The sequence below is a fragment of the Ornithorhynchus anatinus genome, chromosome 7 (assembly GCF_004115215.2).
Source record: "Ornithorhynchus anatinus isolate Pmale09 chromosome 7, mOrnAna1.pri.v4, whole genome shotgun sequence".
Lineage (NCBI taxonomy): Eukaryota > Metazoa > Chordata > Mammalia > Monotremata > Ornithorhynchidae > Ornithorhynchus > Ornithorhynchus anatinus.
The window spans coordinates 52,258,535-52,284,387 of record NC_041734.1 but is presented as its reverse complement, the minus strand read 5'-3'; the positions used below and the strand labels follow the sequence as shown (position 1 = coordinate 52,284,387).

The window sequence follows — 25,853 nt, the reverse complement described above, 5'->3', positions numbered from 1 at the left end:
AGGTAAGAAGATTAGCTGATTTGGCCCTGACCCAGAATAATTGGCTATACCCTTTTAATAAACTAAACGAACGGAACATCTGTAGCAGAGTCTGTGCTGTGGTTTATGTGGATCAGCTGAAGTCTGTCTGGTTACGGTTGTTCGGACGGGTCTTTTTGGCCATGATATTGGATCTTTCTGTGTATCTCCTAATTGGCCCAGAAATGGGCACAGCAGGCAGTTGCCACCAATTAACAGGCAGCTGATGCCCAGACTTTATCGTGCGACTGACAATCCAACCTCTGTTGCCTCACCCCATCGGCCTATTACATGCTTTTTAAGGCATGAGGCCTTTGAGACAAAGATATGTATATTTGGGTGCTTTCTTAGGACAAATTAGAAAGCATTCTGCCTTAAAAAGGCCACAGAGCTCTGCTTGCTTCTATACCTTAAGACCAGAAAGAAGAGCCAGCCTCTATTAGAGGATTCCAAAGTTAAGGTAAGAGTATTGTTCTTGCTCCTGATTTCTCCTACCAGTTTATTCGACTCCTTCCAGAGGCCATGTCTACTTCTCCTGTTGAAAGCGAGAGACAGATCAAACAACAGTAAAATAGAAAGAGCACTGATGTGAAAGTTAGAAGAATCTGGTTTCTCCTCCTGGCTAGAGAAGCAGGGTGGCTCAGTGGAAAGAGCCCGGACTTAGGAGTCAGAGGTCGTGGGTTTGAATCCCGGCTCTGCTACTTGTCAGCTGTGTGACTGTGGGAAAGTCACTTCACTTATCTGTGCCTCAGTTACCTCATCTGTAAAATTGGGATTAACTGTGAGCGTCACGTGGGACAACCTGGTTATCCTGTATCTACCTCAGCACTTAGAACAGTCCTCTGCGCATAGTAAGCGCTTAACAAATACCAACATTATTATTATTATATCTGTAAAACGGGAGATGAAGACAGTGAGCCCTATGTGGGACAACCTGATTACCTTGTATCTACCCCAGTGCTTAGAACAGTGCTCTGCACATAGTAAGCGCTTAACAAATACCAACAATATTATTATTACTTGTCTCCTGGGTGACCTTGATAAACTACTTCATTTCTCTTGGCCTCAGTTACTTCACCTATAAAATGGGATTAAGAGCATGAGCCCCATGTGAGACATGGACTATACGCAACCCGATGAGCTAGAATCTACCCCCCCCCCCATGCCTGGTACATAGTAAGTCCTTAACGAATACCATTAAAAAAACACTTGAGAGGCAATCAGGCTGCAAAGGAGGAGTTGGCAGGGGTAATTTCCATCACAGCCCAGTTCGTTGCTTCATGGTGCCTCACTTGCATATATACACACCCTTATATTTGTAGGGCATCAAGAGCTTCTTCACATTCCTTTTTGAAAAGGAACAAAAAGCTCTTCTGGGTGGAAGGGGGTGAGTGAAGTGTCTAAGTGAAAGAAGGTACTCAGTGCCTCTCTACCCTAAATCCAAGCGCCTCTTGGTGTTCTTGGCATTTCAACGCTAGCTGCTATTTCACTGCATTTGGGGAGAGGCTTGTGGGTGGCCTCAAAATTGCTCTTATTCTCCAACATCTGAGTTATCCCCTTTCCAGGAACCGGCCTGATCCCTGGATATTACCATTTTAAAGCCAAATAAATGAAAAACAAGAGGCATAGTAGCAAATCCTATTTTGGGAGGATTTTATTACATGGAAACATAGGTGAAGGAAACATATATTTGACCCCTTGTCTCCTGACTATGTTTATTCAAAAAATTACATCCCTGGGGAAATATGAGAGGAAAGCAAATTTGCTATGGAATATGTACATGTTGGGGAGAAGCAGCGTGGCTCAGTGGAAAGAGCATGGGCTTTGGAGTCAGGGCTCATGAGTTCGAATCCCAGCTCTGCCACTTGTTGGCTGTGTGACTTTGGGCAAGTCACTTAACTTCTCTGTGCCTCAGTTCCCTCATCTGTAAAATGGGGATTAAGACTGTGAGCCCCACGTGGGACAACCTGATTCCCCTATGTCTACCCCAGCGCTTAGAACAGTGCTCGGCACATAGTAAGCGCTTAACAAATACCAACATTATTATTATTATTATTATTACATGATCTATGGAAAAAGAAATAGCATTAGGCTCTAGAATTAGTTGGCCACACACCTTGTATAAGCAACTTATCAATTGGAAGCAGTGTGGCCTAGGAGACTAATCCTGGCTCCATTGCTTGCCTGCTGTGTGACCTTAGGCAAGTCTCTTAACTTCTCTGTGCCTCAGTTTCCTCAATTTAAAAATGGGCAGGGAGGAAGGCATCCCTCTTACTTAGACTGTGAGCCCTGGGAGAGATGGGAATTATGTCCAACTTGATTAACTCATATCTTGATTAACTCATATCTTGGAACAGTGTTTGACATTTAGTAAACCCTTAAAATACCACAACTATTGTATAGAAATACTTGCTTAACAGAGATAAAGCCTATCTGTATCACGTGTCTACATAGTATGGAATAAAATTGAGTTGGAAGTGTAAACACTACAACAGGAAATAGAAGGTTGTGCCCAGGGATTGTGTGACTTTCTTGGTTTCAATCCTGTTTATTGCACACTATCTCAAAATCCTTATTCACGGAGACCGGTTAGAGAAACATAGTTGATGATGTGTCATCTTTATTGAATGCCAAGTAAATATTTTGGCAGCAAGTCTCTCCAACCTGGGGGAATATAGGGAAGAATGCAGGGAGAGGGACTTCACCCACTTCAAAAAAAAAATGGCATTTGTTAAGCACTTACTATAATAATAATTATGGTCGGTATTCGTTAAGAGGTTACTATGTTCCAGGCACTGTACTAAGCCCTGGAGTAGATACAGGCTAGTCAGGTTGGACCCAGTCCATGTCCTATTTGGGGCTCACAGTCTTAATCTCCAATTTACAGATGAGGTAGCTGAGGGCCAGAGAAGTTAAGTGACTTACCCAAGGTCACACAGCAGACAAGTAAGCAGAGCTGGGGTTAGAACCCAGGTCCTTCTGACTCCCAAGTCCATATCTATCCACTGGGGTATTCTCAGTTGAGAGGGATATATGACATAATTAGAATCTATTGACTTTAGTTAACATTTACAAATTACATCTATTATAGAGCGACTACACACATTCATGGAGGAATTATGCTTTATCAATCCAGACTGTAAAATTGTCATGAGCCAGGAACGTGACTACCAACTCTGTTGGATTGAACTCTCCCAGAGGCTTAGTACATTATTCCGCACACAGAAAATGCTCAATAAACAACTAAATGGTATTTGAGTGCTTTGGATGTCCTTTCCAGGAAATTGAGGTGACTCTGCTCAGTATTTATGTTCGGGGAGCCTCGGAACCTTTCAGAAGCAGTGTGGTTTAGTGGAAAGAGCACGGGTTTGGGAGTCAGAAGTTGTGGGTTCTAATCCCGGCTCTGCAATTTAGTAGCTGTGTGATTTGGGGCAAGTCACTTGACTTCTCTGTGCCTTAGGTACCTCATCTGTAAAATGGGGATTAACTGTGAGCTCCACGTGGGACAACCTGATTACCTTGTATCTATCACAAAGTTTAGAGCAGTTCTTGGCGCATAGTAAGTGCTTAAATATCATCATCCTAGTTGACAAACAAGTCGAGGAGGAGGAGGGGTAAAAAGCAGTCAACTGTAATAGTAATAGATAGTCCGGAATGACTGAGGAAACCTAAAAGACTCCTCTTATCTAGTAAATGATTTATGAGGAGAAAGCTGTTTGGGAGAAAGCAATCCCCATACACTTAGTTTTTTGTTGTTGCTTTTTTTGTCCTTAGATTGACTAGGAAGAAAGAGGTTTACAAGTCATTGATGAAACAAATGTTAAAAAGTGACGAGAAAGAGGTTGACGTTTTTGAAGGTCTTTTAGGTCTTTTATGTAATTTTTCTGATCCCTGGACAAGAGGGAGTAGGAGAATTGTGTGTAGTTGGTACAAAATAGGTATCATTTGTAAATTTTAATTAAAATAAAATCAGTCAATTCGATTTTTCAATCTACATTATCCCAATAAAAGGTCATTTTCTTGCGGGGTTAATACTAATAAAGTTCAATGACTGGTTCACAGTCACTTAGAAATGTAACATTTTGAATGATGTTGCTTTGTGAAGGAACAATGTTTTCAATTTGAGTGGTCATGCATGATGCAAAACTTACATCTTACCCCTGAGGGCAGTTATCATCCCTAGTAGATAGATCATGGGCCGGGGAATCAGGAGGATCTGGGTTCTAATTTTAGCTCCACCGTCTGTCTGCTGTGAGAACTTGGGCAGGTCACTTAACTTTTCTCCATGCCTCAGTTACCTCATTTGTAAAATAAGGATTAAGACTGAGCCTCATGTGGGACATGGACTGTGTCCAACCCGATCAGCTTGTATCTACCCCAGTGCTTAGTAAAATAAAATAAAAATCAGTAAATTTATGGTATAAAATGCCTACTATATGCCAGGCACTCTTCTAAGCGCTGGGGTGGATACGAGCAAATCGGGTTGGACACAGTCCCTGTCCCGTGTGGGGCTCACAGTCTCAATCCCCACTTTACAGATGAGGTAACTGAGGCACAGAGAAGTGAAGTGACTTCCCAGGGTCACACAGCAGACAAGAGGGGGAGCTGGGATTAGAACCCATGACCTTCTGACTCCCAGGCCCGGGCACTATCTTCTACAACAAGCTGCTACGGTAAGCAATTAACAAGTGCCATTATTATTGCCAACTGTATCGTTCTGTACTTTCCCGAGCAGCACAGTCCCTTACAAAAAACAAGCACTCAGTAAATGCCATCGATTTGACTGATCAGATTGGGCCCAGCGGAGCAATATCACTCACGTTTCTGCTCCCCTTCTCTCCAACAGTAGTGGAGTTGCTGTTCTCCTCATGAAACACTACAATTCTCCTCTACCAGAGTGGGGAATCCCTTTTTCCCTGACAGGGGATAGAGGCATCAAAGAGCCCGAGGGTTTTCAACTCTGAACCAGAGAGCAAAAACTCTAGGTTAAATCCGTTGCCATTGTTTTTACGAGACGTTCTTCCCCTCGACTCTATTGCCACTGTTCTCGTCCGTCCGTCTCCCCCGATTAGACCGTAAGCCCGTCAAACGGCAGGGACTGTCCCTGTCTGTTGCCGACTTGTTCATTCCAAGCGCTTAGTACAGTGCTCTGCACATAGTAAGCGCTCAATAAATACTATTGAATGAATGAATGAACTTCTCTGTGCCTCAGTTACCTCATCTGTAAAATGGGGATTAAGACTGTGAGCCTCACATGGGACAACCCGATTACCCTGTATCTACCCCAGCGCTTAGAACAGTCTTCTGCACATAGTAAGCGCTTAACAAATACCAACATTATTATTACCTCATCTGTAAAATGGGGATTAACTGTGAGCCTCACGTGGGACAACCCGATTACCCTGTATCTACCCCAGCGCTCAGAACAGTGCTCTGCACATCGTAAGCGCTTAACAAATACCAACATTATTATTATTGCATTCTGAAGTATTTTCGAGATCATCGCTCAATAATAAATGCAACATTAGTATTCCCCTCATCTCTGCTACTTTGCCCAGTTTATAGTTAAATCATTTCCTAGCGATTAACATAATCCTTTACACTTCTGATTTTCATGAAAGGCATTTTCATGCATGCCACCGTGCTAAATAGATGATATTATTTCCACCATTTTAATTTCACACTAGAATACGATTCACAATTATTACGTAGCATCATTTTAGGTAGCACACTGAGCTGCCTCAGTCTAGAAATCCAGAAGTCTATCGGGATGGCTACCAAACTATTTTTCCAATACAAGAAGCGTAACCTCCTTCCCAAGACTGAGGCCCAACCTGATGGAATTTTCTATGGCCCCTGCCTTCAACAGGCTCTGGGAAGCTTTCGGAAAGCTGGAAATGTTGGCGTTTCCCAATCTCTTGATTTATACTCTTTTTTGATACTTTTTTCAGAAATGAACTTCAGGTTATGTCCTTTCTATAAGTATAGGTTAATAAAACATTATAACCGATATTAAGATTCACATATAATCGACCCAGCCCCCCGATGTACCAAGAATCTAAAGGTGAAATTAAGGGAAGCAGCGTGGCTCAGTGGAAAGAGCCCGAGCTTGGGAGGCAGAGGTCACGGGTTCGAATCCCAGCTCCGCCACTTGTCAGCTGTGTGACTGTGGGCAAGTCACTTCACTTCTCTGGGCCCAAGTTCCCTCATCTGGAAAATGGGGATTAACTTTGAGCCTCACGTGGGACAACTTGATTACCCTGTATCTACCTCAGTGCTTAGAACAGTGCTCTGCACATAGTAAGCGCTTAACGAATAGCAGCATTATTAAATTAAGGAGAAGCCAAGTGATCTAGTAGGTAGAACACTGGACCGGGAGTCAGAAGGACCTGGGTTCTAGTCCCGGCTCTGCCGATGGTCTGCTGTGTGACCTGGGGCGAGTCACTTAACTTCTCTGGGCCTCAGTTCCCTCCTCTGTGAAATGGGGATTAAGACTGTGAGACCCATGCGGGGCAGGGACTGTGTCCAACCTATCTTGTATCTACCCCAGAGTTTAGTACAGTGCCTGGCACAAAGTAAGTGCTTAACAGATATCACCGTCGTTATGATCCGTTAAGGGTCCCACTCTTGGTCCGGTGGCAGAGAGAATCCCTGTGACTGGTGGGGTTGTTACCTCTCTTTCAACGTAGTCACCGCTGCCCTGGTGGAACTGGCTTTACTGGGTTGTTCAGGGCAGTTTTCTTTGTGCCTAGAAAAGGAATCGGTCTTGGCGTAGTGGGACGACAGTGGAGATCAACCCCACTCGGTAGTATTTATTGAGCACTTACTCTGTGCTGAGCACTTGGGCGAATACAATAGAGTTAATCGGATTTACTGAGAGCTTACTGTGTGCAGAGTGCTGGGGCGAGTACAACATAAAAGCACTGGGAGAGACATTTCCCGCCCACACTAAGCTTACAGTTTAGAGTTAACCCTAGACAGAGACGTGATCCCCGCCCCAAGGAGCTTACGGTCTAGCGACGGAAACAGGTACTAAAATAAATTACGGGCAAAGGGAAGTAGCCCTGTCAGGGTCGCAGCTGGAGAGTTTTCCGGTACTCTGCCAGTCACCGGTAACGGGAGCGAGAGTCCAGCGGAGGCATACGCATTCCATTTCTAGCTTGGGCAGTGGCTCGCCAGTGGAAGGCAATCTGCTACAAGTCAGAACCCACACGTGCCGGGCAGCAGCGCCATTGGAGAGAGTCGAGGGCGGAGATTCGGGTTGACTGCGTGGAAGGCTGCGGTAGTAAACCATTTCCGTATTTTTACCAAGAAAACTTTATGGATACACTACCAGAATGATTAATTATGGTACTTGTTAGGCGCTTACTAGGTGCAGAGCACTGTTCTAAGCCCTGGGGATACAGGGTAATCAGATTGTCCCACGTGGGGCTCACATTTTTTAATCCCCATTTTTACAGATGAGGTAACTGAGGCCCAGAGAAGTTAAGTGACTTGCCCAAGGTCACACAGCAGACAAGTGGCGGAGTGGGGATTAGGACCCACAACCTCTGACTCCCAAGCCCGGGCTCTTTCCACTAAGCCACGCTGCTTCTCTGATCGCAGATGAAAAGCGGGGCGGTCCGGGAGAGATGTATCTGTGGTGTCGTTACGGTTCGGAAACGATTTGACGGCATACGACAAGACGAAGGGAAGTAACAGAGTGTTTAATGATTTTGGTAGGTGAGCGCTATGTTCCAGGAACTGCACTAAGCGCTGGGGTGGATTCAAGCAAATTAGGTTGGACCTAGCCCCTATCCCACGTAGGGCTTACAGCCTTAATCCCCATTTTCCAGATGGGGTAACTGAGGCCCAGAGAAGCGAAGTGACTTGCTCAAGGTCACATAGCAGACGAGTGGCGGGATTTGAACAGTGACCTTCTGACTCCCAGGCGCGTGCTCTAACTACTAGTCAGAGAAGCAGCGTGGCTCAGTGGAAAGAGCTCGGGCTTGGGAGTCAGAGGTCATGAGTTCGAATCCTGGCTCCGCCACTTGTCAGCTGTGTGACTGAGGGCAAGTCACTTCACTTCTCTGTGCCTCAGTGACCTCATCTGTAAAATGGGGATTAACCGTGAGCCTCACGTGGGACGACCTGATGACCCTGTATCTCCCCCAGCGCTTAGAACGGTGCTCTGCACATAGTAAGCGCTTAAATACAGACATTATCATTTATCTGTCCCTCTTCCCTCAGTCTTTCTCTTTCTTTCCTTCTACCTCTCTTTATAAATCTCTGGTTCTCCCTGTTTCTGTCTTTCCTGTCTCTCTCCCCCTGCATTTTGAGCTTCCAAAAATCTGGTGACCTTAATGTACACACCAGTGATCAATCCAATTCTTTCCCAAGTTTGACACAGAATTTAAACGACTTCAGAGCCATTCTGGGCTACGGTGGCTGGGACTGGGATGTTTTGCCTGATCTTGACTGCAGGTTGCCTCCATTTTAGGTACGACGTTCTTAGCCTTTTCCAACCTTTTAGTAATCGAGACACATCACAGAAGCTAAAGAAGTTGAAACTAATAAGGATCCTGAGAGAGCCTTTATCTCCACCCACAGAAGGATCTGGTAAACAAAAGAAGAGTATTGCACAGTCAAGAGTTATTGAAACCCTTAGCTCTGGGGACCGAGAGCAGAGGTATACAGTGTGAGGAATCACGTCCTCGCTTGTCATTCTGATGAGAGGAGTGAGTCCTTTAGGAATAGGCTTTCCAGTAAAATTAAAACAACTTGGGTCCACAGGATGTGAACCTTTTTAAAAAAAAAAAAAAAAAAGCTGGCTCTCATGTGGAAAACGTAGTCCTTTCAGCACTGCAAATTAATAAAACCAAAGGAAAGACTGAAGCATTTTACTTTAAATTTCTATTTTAAATGAAGAGCGAACACTGGGGACCCAATCAGCAAGAAAATATTCAGGAAGTCTGCAAGCCAAAGAGAACTTTTTATCTTCTAGTTGATCTGGGAAGCAACATGATTTAGTGAAAGGAATATGGGCCTGGGAGTCAGGGAACCTGGTACTGATCCCAGTTCTGCTTTTTTTTTTCTATTTGTTGAACGGTTACTATATGCCAGACACTGTGCTTGGCACTGTGATGCATACAGATTACTCAGGTTAGACAAAGTCTGGGCCTCAGTGGGGCTCACGGTCTCAATCGGCATTTTACAGACGAGGTGACCGGGGCCCGGAAACTTGCCCAAGGTCACACAGCAGACAAGTGGCCGACACAGAATCAGAACTCAGGTCCTCCTGAGTCACCGACCGGTGTTTTATCCACTCGGCCACTCCGCTTCTGATTTGTCCGCTTTGTGACCTTGAGCAAATCCTTTTACTTCTCTGCCATAGGTATGCAATAGAGGTGCTAGTTGCCTTAAATGCTTTAGGATTACAGATATGCCTGAATGCCCCTAATCTGATCATCCTCCACCAGTTGAAGGAGTTGATTTATGACCTGCTTATGAGCCATATCCTCTGACTAATTCTTGCAGATGGGATCTGATTTGTTTGACTTATCTGCCAGTCATATGTCAGGGACTGTCTGGCCAGCAGATTTTTTTTGTATTTACCCCAGCACTTAATAATAATTTTAGTATTTGCTAAATCCTTACTATGTGCCAAGCGCTGTTCTAAGTGCTGGGTTGATACAAGGTCATCAGGTTGTCCCACATGGGGCTCACAGTCTTAATCCCCATTTTCCAGATGAGGTAAATGTGGCACAGAGACTGTAAGCCCGTCAAAGGGCAGGGACCGTCTCTGTCTGTTACCGATTTGTCCATTCCAAGCGCTTAGTACAGTGCTCTGCACATAGTAAGCGCTCAATAAATACTATTGAATGAATGAATGAATGAAGTGACTGGCCCAAAGTCACACAGCTGACAAGTGGGACGTGACACGAGAAGCAGCATGGCTCAGTGGAAAGAGCACGAGTTTAGGAGTCAGACGTCATGGGTTCTAATCCCGGCTCCGCCACCTGTCAGCTGTGTGACTTAGGGTAAGTCACTTGACTTCTCGGTGCCTCAGTTACCTCATCTGTAAAATGGGGATGAAGACTGTGAGGCTCACGTGGGACAACCTGATTACCCCGTATCTACCCCAGCGCTTACAGCAGTGCTCTGCACATAGTAAACTCTTAAATACCAACATTATTATTGTTATTATTATTATTAAGTGGCAGAGCTGGGATTAGAAGCCATGACCTCTGACTCCCAAGCCCGTGCTCTTTCCACTGAGCCACGCTGCTTCTCATAATGCTTGGCTTATAGTAAGTGATTAAAAAATAAATACCATAATTGTTATTGTTATCAATTAGGCTGTATATTACAAGTTGGCCATTCAAAACATGATTTTTTTCAGTGCATTAGCTTCAGGAATGAAGATTAATGTAAAGTGACCACCCTTTAGCTCTTAGGCAACTCTTTTCTGAGGAGTGGGCCCAAACTACACCGTGAGCCCATTGTTGGGCAGGGATCGTCTCCTTTCTGTTGCCGAATTCTACATTCCAAGTGCTTAGTACAGTGCTCTGCACACGGTAGGCGCTCAATAAATACGACTGAATGAAAATGGAGTAAACCGTCCAGAAATCCCACCAACCCGCTTTAGTAGGGACTGTCATAAGTAATAATAATTGTGGTATTTAAGCGCTTACTGTGTGCCATTCATTCATTCAATAGTATTTACTGAGCGCTTACTATGTGCAGAGCACTGTACTAAGCGCTTGGAATGGACAAATCGGTAACAGATAGAGACGGTCCCTGCCCTTTGACGGGCTTACGGTCTAATCGGGGGAGACGGGCGGACGAGAGCAATGGCATTAAATAGAATCGAGGGGAAGAACATCTCATTAAAGCAATAGCAAATAAATAGAATCGGGGTGATGTACATCTCATTAACAAAATAAAATAAAAGTGCCAGGCACTTACTAAGCGCTCAGGTGGATATAAGCGTATCAAGTTGGACACATATGAGGCTCAGTCTCAATCCCCATTTTACAGATGAGATAAATGAGGCCCGGAGAAGTGAAGTGATTTGCCCAAGGTCACACAGCAGACAAGTGGCAGAGCTGAGATTAGAACCCATGACATGACCTTCTGGCTCCCAGGCCCGCACTCTATCCACTCCATCATGCTGCTTCTCTGGGCAGCCCTGCCTAAAGCAGCAACCATTCAAGATTCCTGTAACAAGAGCCCCCCTGTTAGAGGCACATCTCAGGAAAAGAAATTCCACCAAAGTGGGCAAAAGTGCCACCGGGGAGGAGCAGGAGAGGCCTGTCTTAATTTGAGTTTCTGTTAGAGACTCTAGAAGGAGAGGAGTCACTGGATGAGAAGAAAGCAAAGTGGAATTGCTGTGTGGCATCAGTTGTATTTATTGAGCTCTTACTATGTGCAAAGCACCGTACTGAGCGCTCGGTCATGAACAGAACAGAGTCGGCAGGTTCCCTGCCCACAGTGTTTGCTGGATATAGCCATTATTAACATCATTATTACGCGCCAAGCCCTAGGACGGGTATACGGTACCTACACAGCCCCTGCCCACCTGGGGCTCACGGTCCGAAGGTGGGAGAACAGGTATTTCTATCCCCATTTTACAGATGAGAAAAATGAGGCACAGTTCGGTTAAGGACCGGCCTAAGATCGCACAGCAGGTAAGGGGAAGACCTGGGTTTAGAAGTTGGGTCTCCCGACTCCTAGTTCTGCACCCTTACCACTAGGCCATGCTAAACACGATCCATCAGCAGGACAGAAACGGGAGTGCGGAAAACAGCAACAACACATCTACAGGCTGTTTAGGCCCCTTAAAAAGAGCACTTGATACCGACAGTAGATAAAAAGTGTCAGTTTTCCAAATTCTCGTGTGTAAACGCAGTGAATCTGAAGAAGGCTTTCAAGCACTATGGGCAAAAATTGACCTATTTGAAATGCATTTTTATTCACTCAAGAAGTCCTGTGAGTTTTTTTTATCTGCTTTTATACCTGAAATGCAACCCATTCTTGCAAAGTAGATCTCTCAACAACAAAATGGGTAGTGGAAATTTCCAGATGAAAATCATTAGGGGAAAAAAAATAGAGATGGACAACGAAGGCCTTAGAAGGGTCAGAACAGTACAGATGGAGTTCATGGTTCAGTAGAGCTTGACGAGAACCCCACACAAAGATCAGAGGTACCGACCTTTTCTCGGCAGCTAAGACATTTACACTATTTGGTTCTGTCTTATTCCCCCCTCTCCTCCTCCCCGATCCCTCCACAGTGACTGCCTGGAACACAGAGATATTCTTCCAGCTCTGTGAGCTTAGGTTCCTGAAACACTTTCCAATCTACACCACCATGTTTGTTTAGCTCCACTGGATAAAGAACTGGGAAGATTAAGGTAAGCGACAACCCATCTTGTGTCCCAACTCATTCAGTTGTATTTAGTGAGCTCTAATTATGTTCAGATCACTGAACTAAGCTCTTGGAAGAGCACAATATAGCAGTGAACAGACACATTCCCTGCCCACCAGACCTGACAATATCTCTTCCCTCCCTCGCAGGGCTCCTGTGTTCTCTTTTAAAAAGTTTAAAAGGAACTTCAGTTAGTTAAAAATAAGAAAAACAATCTACATCCAAGACCCTAATATGCCTAAAACTTTCTTGGACCAAAAGTTTTCCAAAAAATATATTCTGCAACAAAATGTTCCATTATTCTACACTGGCTCTGTTGTCTCGTTGTTTGATTCCAAACACTGTACTGACCATAAATATTTCAGACACTTTATTGACTTTAATCATGCAAGCCTTTCTGTTTGGCTCAATGAGGCATCTCAAATGATAAATGAACATCGGCAATGATTAGACCCAGAAGAACTAATGGAAACAGTTAGCAAGGATACGCTCCCCATCAAACAAAAAAAGAAAATCACCCATAAATGACCCGTGGTTTCTGAAGGTACTGTTGTCGAGGGTATTTTCATACTGTTCTAAAACCAAGTCAATCCTGAATTTAAGGTGCTCCCTTTTAAAATCTGAAAGAGATTCTGAAAGAGACCCATTAATCGGACCCCAGTCCTGCAGTAGGCAAGCCTGGGACTGTGGCAATGACCAGACTAATTTAGTTTACATCTTTAGTAAAATGTGTGCTAACTGTTCTAAATTAAGGACCCATAGGTCTTTATCTGCCCTGCAAATAGAATAAAATAGAACAGGGTGGTAATTGCATAGGGCTTATTCACTGCGACTAAAGCAGAATTATTCATCACCCTCTGTAAACCCATCCCTTCTCCTAGTTTTCCCATCTCTGTCGAGCAGCAGTATAGCCTAGCGGAAAGAACATAGGCCTGGGATTCAGGGGTCCCGAGTTTCTAATCCCGGCTCTGCTTCCTGCCTCCCAGGTGACTTGAAGCAAGTCACGGAACTTCTCCGCCCCTCAGTTTCCTCATCTGTAAAATGAGGATTAGATTAGAGAAGCGGCGTGGCTCAGTGGAAAGAGCCCGGGCTTGGGAGTCCGAGGTCATGAGTTGGAATCCCGGCTCTGCCACTTGTCAGCTGTGTGACTGCGGGCGAGTCACTTCACTTCTCTGGGCCTCAGTTCCCTCATCTGTAAAATGGGGATTAACTGTGAGCCTCACGTGGGACAACCTGATTCCCCTGTATCTACCCCAGCGCTTAGAACAGTGCTCTGCACATAGTAAGCGCTTAACAAATACCAACATTTCTTATTATTACTGTTTTCCCTCTCACTGGGACTGTGAACTCTATGGTGAACAGGATCTGGGTCTGACCTGTCTCATGGGCAGGGGACAGGCCTACCAATTCTGTTGCATGTTACACTCCCGAGTGCTTAGTACAGTGTTCTGCACACAGTAAGCACTCAATAAATATCACTGATGATGAGGATGAACTTGTATCTATCCCAGCTTTTGGCCCATAGTAGGCATTGAACAAATACGCATTTATTACTACCTCTTAAGTTGGGTTTTAAACTCAGCCTGATCTAAGGCTCCCTGGAGGTTCCCTGATTCTATTTAGTTGCCATTGTTTTGATGAGATGTTCTTTCCCTTATTTATTCTTATTTATTGAGCGCTTACTGTGTGCAGAGCACTGTACTATCGTATCACTTAACTTCTTTGTGCCTCAGTTGCCTCATCTATAAAATGGGGACTAAGATTCTGTACCCCATGTAATAATAATAATGGTATTTGTTAAGGCACTTACTATGTGCCAAGCTCTGTTCTAAGTGCTAGGGTAGATACGAGGTAATCAGGTTGTCCCCCATGGGGCTCACAGTCTTAATCCCCATTTTACAGCTGATGCACAGAGAAGTTGTGACTTGCCCAAAGTCACACAGCTGATGTGGTGGTCAGGATTAGAACCCACAACCCCTGCCTCCCAAATGGCTCAGTGGAAAGAGCCCGGGCTTGGGAGTCAGAGGTCATGGGTTCTAATCCCGACTCTGCCACTTGTCAGCTGTGTGACTTCGGGCAAGTCACTTCACTTCTCTGGGCCTGAGTTACCTCATCTGCCAAATGGGGATGGGGACTGTGAGCCCACGTGGGTCAGGGACTGTGTCCAACCCGACCTGCTTGTATCCGCCCCAGCGCTTAGTACTGTGCCTGGCACATAGTTAAGTGCTTAACAAATGCCATAATTATTAATTATCATTATTAAATCCTAATATTTTGGCCTCCAAAGAGCCTTAGTGTCTCTTTCCACTGAGCTACGCTGCTAAGCCATATGGGACAACGACTGTAAGCTGATTGCCTTGAATCTACCCCATCACTGACTACAGAGCCTGGCACATATTAAGCACTTAACAGATATCATAGTTATTATTTTCCCTCCTTCCTTCCCCTGTTCCAGAACACCCTGGCCACAGGCAGAGTGGATCAGAAAAGCTGAGTACTGATCCACTACATTTCCTCTGCCCTTTGTCTGACCCGAATGGGTGCTCAAGGAGATTCTGGGTTTTCCCACTTGAAGAAGGGGACTGCAGGTCTAGTCAGCGGGTGTCTCGCAGGGGACTGGGTATTTGATTTGATTTTTATGGCCTCGTATAAGCCATCAAGCATTTAAAGCAAACTGAAGTTTCTCCTACCTGCTTGGACGGTGAGGCAGCTGAACTGATCCACACGAGTTAGCCCTGCCCTTCTTTCGGCTTCTACCCCGACACCTCTTAATCGTGTCAGTTGCTCACCGACTTCGTCAGAAGTGCTTTCTGTCATCCCATCCCGCTGTTTTGCACCACTTGGAAAATCACAATGGCAGGTCTGCTTCGATTTTTCTACTGATCGCACTACGATTCCATTCACCTAAGAAATCACTTTGGTCAAAAGAGTACAGTGATCTGCACGCGGTAAGCACGAAATGAGAAGATAGGTTCAGTCCAAATGAATTTTCAAAGAATGTTCCCACATTGGTATTGCCAGAAATTGTATTTAATAAGAGGCATATCCTGTTATAAAACGGAAGAGTAGCATTGGTGAATTGAGTGCATGGATTCTTTTCACTGTTTCCAAAGAGTATGGCTGCCCTAGTTCAGAGGAATTATTTTTTACTTAGCAGGACCTAGATGAAGCCAGAAGGTTTTAATTGTGTTTCTGAAGCAACTACCTTAAGTCGCCCAAAACAAGACAGGAACTTAGATGAGTCACAAGCAAGCGAGGGGGGGGGTTGCTATCACACCAAGGGTTAACTTGGGGGAAAGAGTTATTCTTTGAGCATGGTATGAGAGAACTCCATATGCAGCTCTCGGGGAGCTAAAATAAAATCCTTAGTGCTCCTTTCTGGCCAACACTGGACCTGATAGGGGGAAATGGATGGTTTCCATCTGTGAGAAATGTTCAGGGGACTCCAGGTTCATTTTGATGCCGTGAGGGGCCATGAGCGTGTAGCCCTAGAAGGGCATGCTTTTTGTAATTTGGCATATAGCATCGGGACAATAAGGTTGGGAGGTATCTCCAGCGACTCGCTAACTGGCTGCTCTTCTGGATGTTATTCAGATCCCATCCCAGGCCACCCACTGGGCTGATTAATCAGTCAATCGTATTTATTGAGTGCTTACTGCGTGCCGAGCACTGAACTAAGCATTAGGGAGAATACAATATAACAGGCACATTCACTGCCCAAAATGAGTTTACAGTCTAGAGCTTAGAGTCCCCAAATTAGCTCAAGCAAGCAACGGATCAGTAGTATTTACTGAGCACCTGATGTGTGCGGATTCCTTATGAGTACTGTAGAATGAGTAGACATCATCCCTTCCCTCAGCAAGCTTTCAAACCAGCCATTTGCTCAAGTCCTTGGTGGGCTTATGCCAAAAAATCAATCAGTTATATTTTTTGAGTGTTTACTGTGCACTAACCGCTTGAGAGAGGACAATATAACACAGTTGGTAGACATGTTCCCATAGTCCTGTATCTCCCAGGAAACGTCATCTCTCCAGCTTCACTTTGATCTTCTTCCTGCCTTCCTCCTTCTCTTCCCTGAAAGGCCTATGTGGAGATGGAGTGATTCTGACGTGACAGGAGAGAGGAGAAAAGGAGAAAAGTCTGATGCGACAAAACAATCATGTGGAACCTGAACCTCCTTAATAAGATCATACTTTTTTTCCATAGTAGGTAGCTTTCACCCCACTGGTATGAACATAATTTCACTGATATTTCATCTGGACCCAAGCAAAATGATTTCCCTGAAGTGTTTTGTGTATATTTAACTGGATTTTTGCTCCGCAGATTCTGTGGGGGCTGCTAGCATGATTGGAGCATGTTCTATAGGCTTTACCGTGAAATATTTTTTACCTAAACCAGAGGTAATAAAGTAGATTTAAAATCAGTCAGTTCCAAATAATTTGTTTTCTAGTAGGTACAGATAAAGTGACGGCAAATGTGTTTTTAAAAAGCCCAATCTTATGCCTTGTAGTTTCATAAAATAGGATTTTCTTTTTGCATCATAAATACGTCGAGGAAATTACATATATTTTTTATTAAGCAGAAGAACTATGTGACCCTGGTCTCCTGTGAAAAGGGGCTACTCCATGCCTAGGACAGCGAGGTTACAACGAGTTTTTTTCTCCTTCAGTTCTTTTGTTCACTTTATCAGTAGAGACCCAGCATAAAATGCTAGAAATTTGGGTTCTTGGACTGGTGTCTTCATAACCAAATTAAAGTGGTGCACTGAGACAGCTATCTTCTTGATTTAAAGAGTTGCTGCTACTGAAAAAGTGAGATTAGTGGGGATGAAATTATTCCCATCGATTTGTCAAATTCCTGAATGATTGCTCAACTCTTTACTTGAATAATCAGAGTAAATTTAGACTCTGTTTCCCTTGTAAGACAGGGTTAATGATCCAAAACCATCTCCTTTTCATGAGGACCCTAGCAATAATTTCTTCTCAGTTTGAGAGGGAGGGAAAACCGTCTCTTTCTACCCCTATCCAGCTTCTCTCCTTGGAAAAATAGCGGGCCACGGGAGAATTATCCTCTTGCCATTGCAAGCAGAGGAGCACTGTTACAGCCATGCATAGCTGGAGGTGAGCTAGGTCGGGCAGCATTTAGTACAGTGCTCTGCCCCCAGTGAGTCCTTAATGAATACTCTATTACAGGGCAAAATTCAGTTTGGTACCAGGGAACGGTCCCGGCATGCGTGGAAGAAGGCTGCGATGGTGAAAATAGGTGGCAGGTGAAGTCGTTCCCGGAGAGCCTGGATCATCTAGCCCCCGACCCTGCTGGCTCTTTGGTTGTCAGTCGCTGGAGCCTCTCCTCTCCTATTTTTATTCCACGCCAAGACCCCGGGCAGCATCCCTGGCATTATCATCAATAGCTGGTTCGTCCCCCAACCCTCCATAGAGAACCCATTCACCAACCACCTGGACAGCAGGGCCACTTGCGTTCTGGGTAGAAGCTTAATAATGATGATTGTGGAATTTGTTAAGTGCTTACTGTGTTCCAAACACCGTACTAAGTGCTGGGGTGGATACAGGCAAATCAGGTTGGACGCGGTCCCCGGCCCACATGGGGTTCACAGTCTCAATCCCCATTTTACAGACGAGGAAACTGAGACATAGAGAATACTAATGTTGGTATTTGTTAAGCGCTTACTATGTGCCGAGCACTGTTCTAAGCGCTGGGGTAGATACAGGGTCATCAGGTCGTCCCACGTGAGGCTCACAGTTAATCCCCATTTTACAGATGAGGTGACTGAGGCACAGAGAAGTGAAGTGACTTGCCCACAGTCACACAGCTGACAAGCGGCAGAGCCGGAAGTCGAACCCGTGTCCTCTGACTCCGAAGCCCAGGCTCTTTCCACTGAGCCACGCTGAAGTGAAGTGACTTGCCTGAGGTCGCACAGCAGACGAGTGATGGACCTTGGATGAGAACCCACAACCTCCGACTCCCAGGCCGGGGCTCTACCCACTGCACCATGCTGCTTCCCACTGAGGGCAGGGTCCTGCTGGACAATCCGAGGCGGCTGCTGCTGGATGTGGAGAAGCACTCCAGATAGAGAATCAGCGTGATCTAGTGGACAGAGCACAGGCCTGGGAGCCAGAAGGACCTGGGTTTTTAATCCCGGTTCCGCCACTTGCCTGCTGTGTGAGCAGAGGTAAGTCCCTTTACTTCTCTGTGCCTCGGTTACCTCACTCTCGCAAGCAGTTAGTACACTGCCCTGCACCCAGTAAGCACTCAACGAATATGATCGAATGGGGTAGATACCAGATCATCAGGTTGGATACAGTCCTTGTCCCACAAAAGGCTCACAGCCTAAGGGAGAAGGACAACAGTTATTTAACAGTTAAGGAAACTGAGGCATGGAGAAGTTAAATGACATGCCCAAAGTTACATACCAGGCAAGTGGCAGGGCTGGGATTAGCAGTGGAAAGAGCCTGGGCTTCGGCGTCAGAGGTCATGGGTTCGACTCCCGGCTCTGCCACCTGTCAGCTGTGTGACTGTGGGCGAGTCACTTCACTTCTCTGGGCCTCAGTTACCTCATCTGTAAGATGGGGATTAATGTGAGCTTCACGTGGGACAACCTGATGACCCTGTATCTACCCCAGCGCTTAGAACAGTGCTCTGCACATAGTAAGCGCTTAAAAAATACCAACATTATTTATTATCCAGGACTTCTGACTCCCGAGCTCGTGCTTTTCCACAGGCCATGAGGTTTCTCCTATCCTGTTCTCCCTTTGCATCTATAAATAATTTAGTAGATACCAGATGCTAGATTTCTATTGTCATTTATCATTTTTATTTTGTAATTAAGCTAAACTTAGATCTTAATAATCAGGATCTTTATTACCGTTATTTTCCTTGGTGCAGAAGAGAGCCCTCTCATAAGTCTTTTCAATTCTTGTCTTTTCCTGTTGGGGTCAGAATTATCAATTGATTTTCATAAAAAGCAATATTAACAGTCTTTGAATGCTGTCTCTTTTTCTCCTTTGATTTGAATTCCATTTGGAAAAAGAATCTCTCATCATACGAAGCAACGTGGCCCAGTGGATGGGCCACGGATCCGGAAGTAAGGAGGACCTGAGTTCTAATCCCGGCTCCGCCTCTTGTCTGCTGTGTGACCTCGGGCAAGTCACTTTACTCTCCTGTGCTTCAATTACCTCGTCTGTAAAATGGGGATTAAGATGGTGAGCCCTGTGTGGGACAGGGACTGTGTCCAACCTGCTAAGCTTATATCTACCCCACTAGTTAGAAATGTGCTTTATTCAGAGTAAGCATTTAACAAATACCGTAATCGTTATTATTATTATCATATTCATCTACTGCCATCTTAGTTGAACCATCTACTTGAATTGTCTTTTTTTATGGACTACGTTAAGCGCTTACTATGTGCCAAGCACTGGGGTCGATATAACTTAGGTTGGACACGGTCCGTAGCCCCATGGGGCTCACAAACGTAACCCCCATTTTACAGATGAGGCACAGAGAAGTGAGGTGACTTGCCCAAGGTAATAGAGCTGGGGTTAGACTGTAAGTCCGTCAATTGGCAGGGATTGTCCCTATCTGTTGCTGAATTGTACATCCCAAGCGTTTAGTACAGTGCTCTGCACATAGTAAGTGCTCAATAAATACTAATGAATGAATGAATTAGCACTCGGGTCCTCTGACTCTCAGACCCGTGCTTTTTCTGCTAGGCCACGTTGCTTCCCGTTTGCCTTAGCTGATTCATTGCCTTAGCCCTCAAAAACAGATTTATAGATTTTTTTAGGTGGTTTTTTTTTCCATATTTGCACTCCCGATTGGGTATGTGGGCTTCCTTATCACCTCCTCCGTCCCTTGGGATCAACTTGGTGGTCAGTACGGTGTGTTGATAAAAGTCATCGAAATTTGGGGGAAAAAATGAGTTGGGACCATTTAAAAACCTTACAACTAAATGTTGAAGAAGCTTTAAAAAATGGAAAACGACATGTCAGAATTGATCAAACATTCCAAAAAATAAACACCGAAACTTGCAATCCACCGATTGGAGCTTTACCTTCCATCCTAACACTTGACAACAAACTTTATCGGGTCTCATCTCTCCCCTCCAGCCTGTCTCTTCCTCCCTTTCCACTGCTTCTAAGTTTCCCCTCTGCCACAATCTACCCTGCCCTTTTATATTTGTCTCCTCCCTTCATCCTATTTCGCTACCTGCCCTAATAACTCGTCTTTCTCCTTATGTTCGTACATTCCCACAGCTTAACCTTTTCCTCCTCCTCCACTTATTTCCCCCCAAACATCCAGGAACTCAACCTCCATTCCTCCACCTTCACCTAGGGATCCTTCACGTAGGGGTCAGAATAAGTCCATCGTTCAATTCATTCAATTGTATTTATTGAGAGCTTACTGTGTGCAGAGCACTATGCTAAGCACCTAGAAAGTACAATTCAGCAACAGAGGTGATCCCTGCCCACAGTGGGCTCACGCTTATTGAATGCGTCCTGGAGAAGTCACTTAACCTATCTGTACCTCGGTTTCCTCAACTGTAAAATGGGAATTCAATACCTGTTCTTCTTCCTACTTAAACTGTGAGCCCCATGTGGGACAGGGGCTTTGAACTAAGGGTTTGGGAGAGTGCAGTATAACAGAGTTGCTAGACATAGTCCCTGCCTATAACAAGCTTCCGGTCTAGAGGTGGGGGACAGACATGAATAAAAATAAATTATGGATATGGACGTAAGTGCTGTGGGGCTGAGGGACGGGTGAATAAAAGGAGCAGAGGACAGGAAAAACAGGAACTGGGATCTTTGTGATCATGAAAATGCTAAGCAGTGGCATTAAGGCACTCAGCTCTCTCCCTCCTACCTATTCGTGGCTCAGTGGAAAGAGCACGGGCTTTGGAGTCAGAGGTCATGGGTTCGAATCCCGGCTCTGCCACTTGTCAGCTGTGTGACTGTGGGCAAGTCACTTCACTTCTCTGTGCCTCGGTTACCTCATCTGGAAAATGGGGATTAAGACTGTGAGCCCCACGTGAGACAACCTGATTCCCCCGTGTCTACCCCAGCGCTTAGAACAGTGCTCTGCACATAGTAAGCCCTTAACAAATACCAACATTATTCACTCTCTTCTCTCACCAATTTACATTCTTCATACCCCTCGATCAAGCTCTCTCACTTTCCCTCATTCTTTCTTCTGCTGCTGCAGCTTCCCTTGGCTGAAACTCCCTCTCACTGTAAATCCAACAAAATTCTGCTCTTCCAATCTTCATAGCCCTTCTGAAATTGCAATGCTTCCAACCCTCCTTACTTTAGCAGTTACTCATGCACTGATCCCCTTTTCCCTTTTCTTATCTGTATTATCTTACATCCCCAGGTAGGATGTAAACTTTATAAAGGCAACAATCGAGTCTATTTACTCACTTATACTTCCCCAGATGTTAAATATAATGTTCTGCACACAGTAGGTACTCAAGAAACACGAGTTATTTAATAATGTTGGTATTTGTTAAGCGCTTACTATGTGCAGAGCACTGTTCTAAGCGCTGGGGGAGATACAGGGTAACTGTCCCACGTGAGGCTCACAGTTAATCCCCATTTTACAGATGAGGTCACTGAGGCACAGAGAAGTGAAGTGACTTGCCCACGGTCACACAGCTGACAAGTGGCAGAGCCGGGAGTCGAACCCATGACCTACCACTCCGAAGCCCAGGCTCTTTCCACGGAGCTACGCTGATGAACTGATCCAATAGTAGGATGATGAAACTGCAAATGAAGAGATGGGAAGAGTGAGAGATGAAGGAAAGGACTTGGGTGGGATGGAAGGATTCTGAGGGAAATTAGGAAGGAATGATGGAACAGAAAGGGAAGAGAAGACAGGGAGAGATGAGGAAAATTCAGAAAAGGAATTAAAGAAGCAAGTGAGTTTTGATCTGCTTGCAAGATTATTTAAATTTCAAAGATCAAATGATCTATTTTTTTAGGTTCTTTGATTTTTAGAAGTTCTATTTTTGATGACTCTTTGTGGAGAGGGAACATGTCTGCCCATGAGAAGCATCAAGGTCTAGTGGAAAGAGGAGTCAGAGGATCCAGGGTCTAATTCCAGATCTACCAATTCTTGCTGTGTGACCTTGGGGAAGTCACTTAACCTATCTGTACCTCAGTTTCCTCAACTGTAAAATGGGAATTAAATATCTGTTCTCCTTCCTACTTAGACTGTGAGCCCCATGTGGGACAGGGACTTTGTCTGACCTAATTAACTTATACTTGCCCCCGAGCTTTGATACGTAATAAGCACTTAACAAATACCATAAAACAAACGATGTCACCGAATCTGTTGTATTCTCCCAAGTACTTAGTATAGTGCTTTTTTATGGTATGTGTTAAGCACTTACTATATTGCCAGGTACTACTAAGGATGGGGGTAGATATAAAAGCTAATCAGGTCAGACACAGTCCATGTCCCATGTGGGGCTCACGGTATTAATCCGCATTTTACAGATGAGGTAATTGAGTCACAGAGCAGTTAAGTGACTTGCCCAAGATCTCTGAGTGCTCTGCACACAGTAACGACTCAATAAATATGAGTGATTATTTTAGATCCTTAGGAAAAGATGAAATACATTCAGTGACTACCTTTATTATATAATGGTAAAAGTCACCGAGGCACAGAATTCTGATTCCTTTGTGGGTCGGTGTAATTTTAACCATATAAGCCAAGCAGGGTTGTTGGACATGGTCAGATGGGTTCTGCTCTCTCCATTATCTAGGTTGCTTTCCCCATTCTTGGCAACTACAATACTTTTCCTCCTCCCTGGGTCAGTCTGTTAAATAAGGTAGTAAGCTTGATTCTTTGACTACAGAGGATAAACTGAAGAATCCGATTTAGAGTGTAGGTCTCCCAAAAAATATTTATGAACTTGATGACTTTTTTATTTTTCTTTTTATTTTCCTTCTCATGCATTCTTAGGTAATCACAGTATTAGTTGAGTTTTATAAAGCCTCTTCAGAACCACAGTGAAGTTTCGGTATTGGGTAATTTTGATTATTTCCATCATTAGTACTTGCGATTCTCTGCACAGGGAAGGATTCCTGCATCGCTTATGATCCTATTAGACCTGTCAGTTCAGAGAAGATCCAGCCTTTGGAAAGACTTTCAGGACCACAAAATACCCCAAGTATTTCCCTACTTGCCTTTCTTACAGAAGAAAACACATTAAAAAGGAAGATGTATTAATTTCCACAAAGAGGAATCCAACTGATCACAATCTGCTTCCCACACATATGGCCAACTGGTGAAACAGCAGTGATACTATAATTATTGTGTTGTGCTGCCACTTATCTTTCACCTGATCCTTTTGCTTGAAAAAAACAAACAAAAAAAAAACATTGAAAGGGAAATTGAAACCCAAGTCTCCAGAATTTCCCTCCACTGAACGCTCTTGAAACTTGACTTACAATTTACCTCCCAGATCCCTGCGTCATTGGAAAGGAAGAATTTAATTGCAAAATTGATTATCATTGTTACATTCATTCATTCAATCGCATTTATTGAGTGCTTACTGTGTCCACCGTACGAAGCACTTGGAATCTGATTTGTACATTCCAAATGCTTAGTACAGTGCTCTGCACATAGTAAGCGCTCAATAAATACTATTGAATGAATGAATGTACAGTTCGGCAACGGATAGAGACCATTCCTGCCCAACAACGGGTTCACGGTCTAAAAGGGAGAGACAGACAGCAAAACAAAACAGATAGGCATCAATACCATCAAAATAGAGAAATAGAATCATAGATATATGCACATCATTAATAAAATAGAGTAATAAATAATATATACAAATATACACAAGTGCTGTGGGGAGGGGAAGGGGGTAGAGCAGAGGGAGGGGGTAGGGGTTACAAGGAACAGGGAGAGCCCCTGTTATACCACTGTCACGATAAACCAGGAAAAAGTTGACATACCAAGGAGGGCCTCTGAAACCTTTCTGCCCCTATCCTCCTTTCATATTTTATAATATATGTTGGTATTTAAGCGCTTACTATGTGCCGAGCACTGTTCTAAGCGCTGGGGTAGACACAGGGGAATCAGGTTGTCCCACGTGGGGCTCACAGTCTTAATCCCCATTTTACAGATGAGGTAACTGAGGCACCGAGAAGTTAAGTGACTTGCCCAAAGTCACACAGCTGACAAGTGGCCGAGCCGGCATTCGAACCCATGACCTCTGACTCCAAAGCCCGTGCTCTTTCCACTGAGCCACGCTGCTTCTCTAAGTGCTTATTACATGCCAAGTACTGTCTACTAACAATAATTAGATATTTGTTAAGCACTTATCATGTGCCAGACACTGTACTAAGCACTGAGGTGGACAGAGCAAATCAGGTTGGACACAGTCCCTGTCCCGCACAGGACTCACAGTCTTAATCCCCATTTTATAGGTGAGGTAACTGAGGCACAGAGAAGTGAAATTACTTGTCCAAGGCACCACAGCAGATAAATGTGCAGAGGCAGGATTAGAACTCATGACCTTCTGCCTCCCGGGCCCGTGTCCTATCCACTAAATGCAAGATAATCAGGTTGAGCAGAGTCCCTATCCCGAGAAGCAGCGTGGCTTTGTGGACAGAGCCTGAGTTTGGGACTCAGAAGTCGTGGGCTCTAATCCCAGCTCCGCCACTTATTAGCTGTGTGACTTTGGGCAAGTCACTTCACTAAGCAGCGTGGCTCAGTGGAAAGAGCCCGGGCTTGGGAGTCAGAGGTCATGGGTTCGATTCCTGGCTTTGCCACTTGGCAGCTGTGTGACTGTGGGCAAGTCACTTCACGTCTCTAAGCCTCAGTTATCTCATCTGTAAAATGGGGATTAACTGTGAGCCTCACGTGGGACAACCTGATTACTCTGTATCTACCCCAGCGCTTAGAACCGTGCTCTGCACATAGTAAGTGCTTAACAAATACCAACATTATTATTCTCTGTGTCTCAGTTCCCTCATCTGTAAAATGGGGATTGTCTGTGAGCCCCACGTGGGACAACCTGATTACCTTGTATGCGTGTAGAACAGAGCTTGGCCCATAGTAAAAGCTTAACAAATACCATTTAAAAAAAAAAAAAGGAGGCTCAGTCTAAGGGGGAGAAAAATTATTTAATCTCCATTTTACAGAGGGGGAAACTAAGGCATGGAGAAGTTAAATGTCAAGTCCGTGGTTACGCAGCAGGCAAGTGGCAGAATTGGGATTAGAATCCGGGTCCTCTGACTCCCAGGCCCGTGCTCTTTCCACTACTCACCCTAAACAGGCCATACCTTCTCCGGACATTTATCTAAGAAAAGGGGGTCAGAGGAAGAAAAAACACATCTTCTGCTGGTTAATAGAAGATGAAAGAAGAAGGAACTCTCACTACTTTTCTGAACCTCTAGACTGTAAA

At 44.6% G+C, this 25,853-nt stretch overlaps 1 long non-coding RNA gene across 1 annotated transcript; it reads left to right on the top strand.

The window, feature by feature from the left end:
* Positions 1–343: 343 nt before the first annotated feature.
* Positions 344–16,812, top strand: LOC114813345. Its single transcript, XR_003761068.2, has 3 exons — positions 344–478; positions 12,291–12,410; positions 16,506–16,812. It is a non-coding gene; the product is annotated as an uncharacterized LOC114813345 (long non-coding RNA).
* The last annotated feature ends 9,041 nt before the right edge of the window (positions 16,813–25,853 follow it).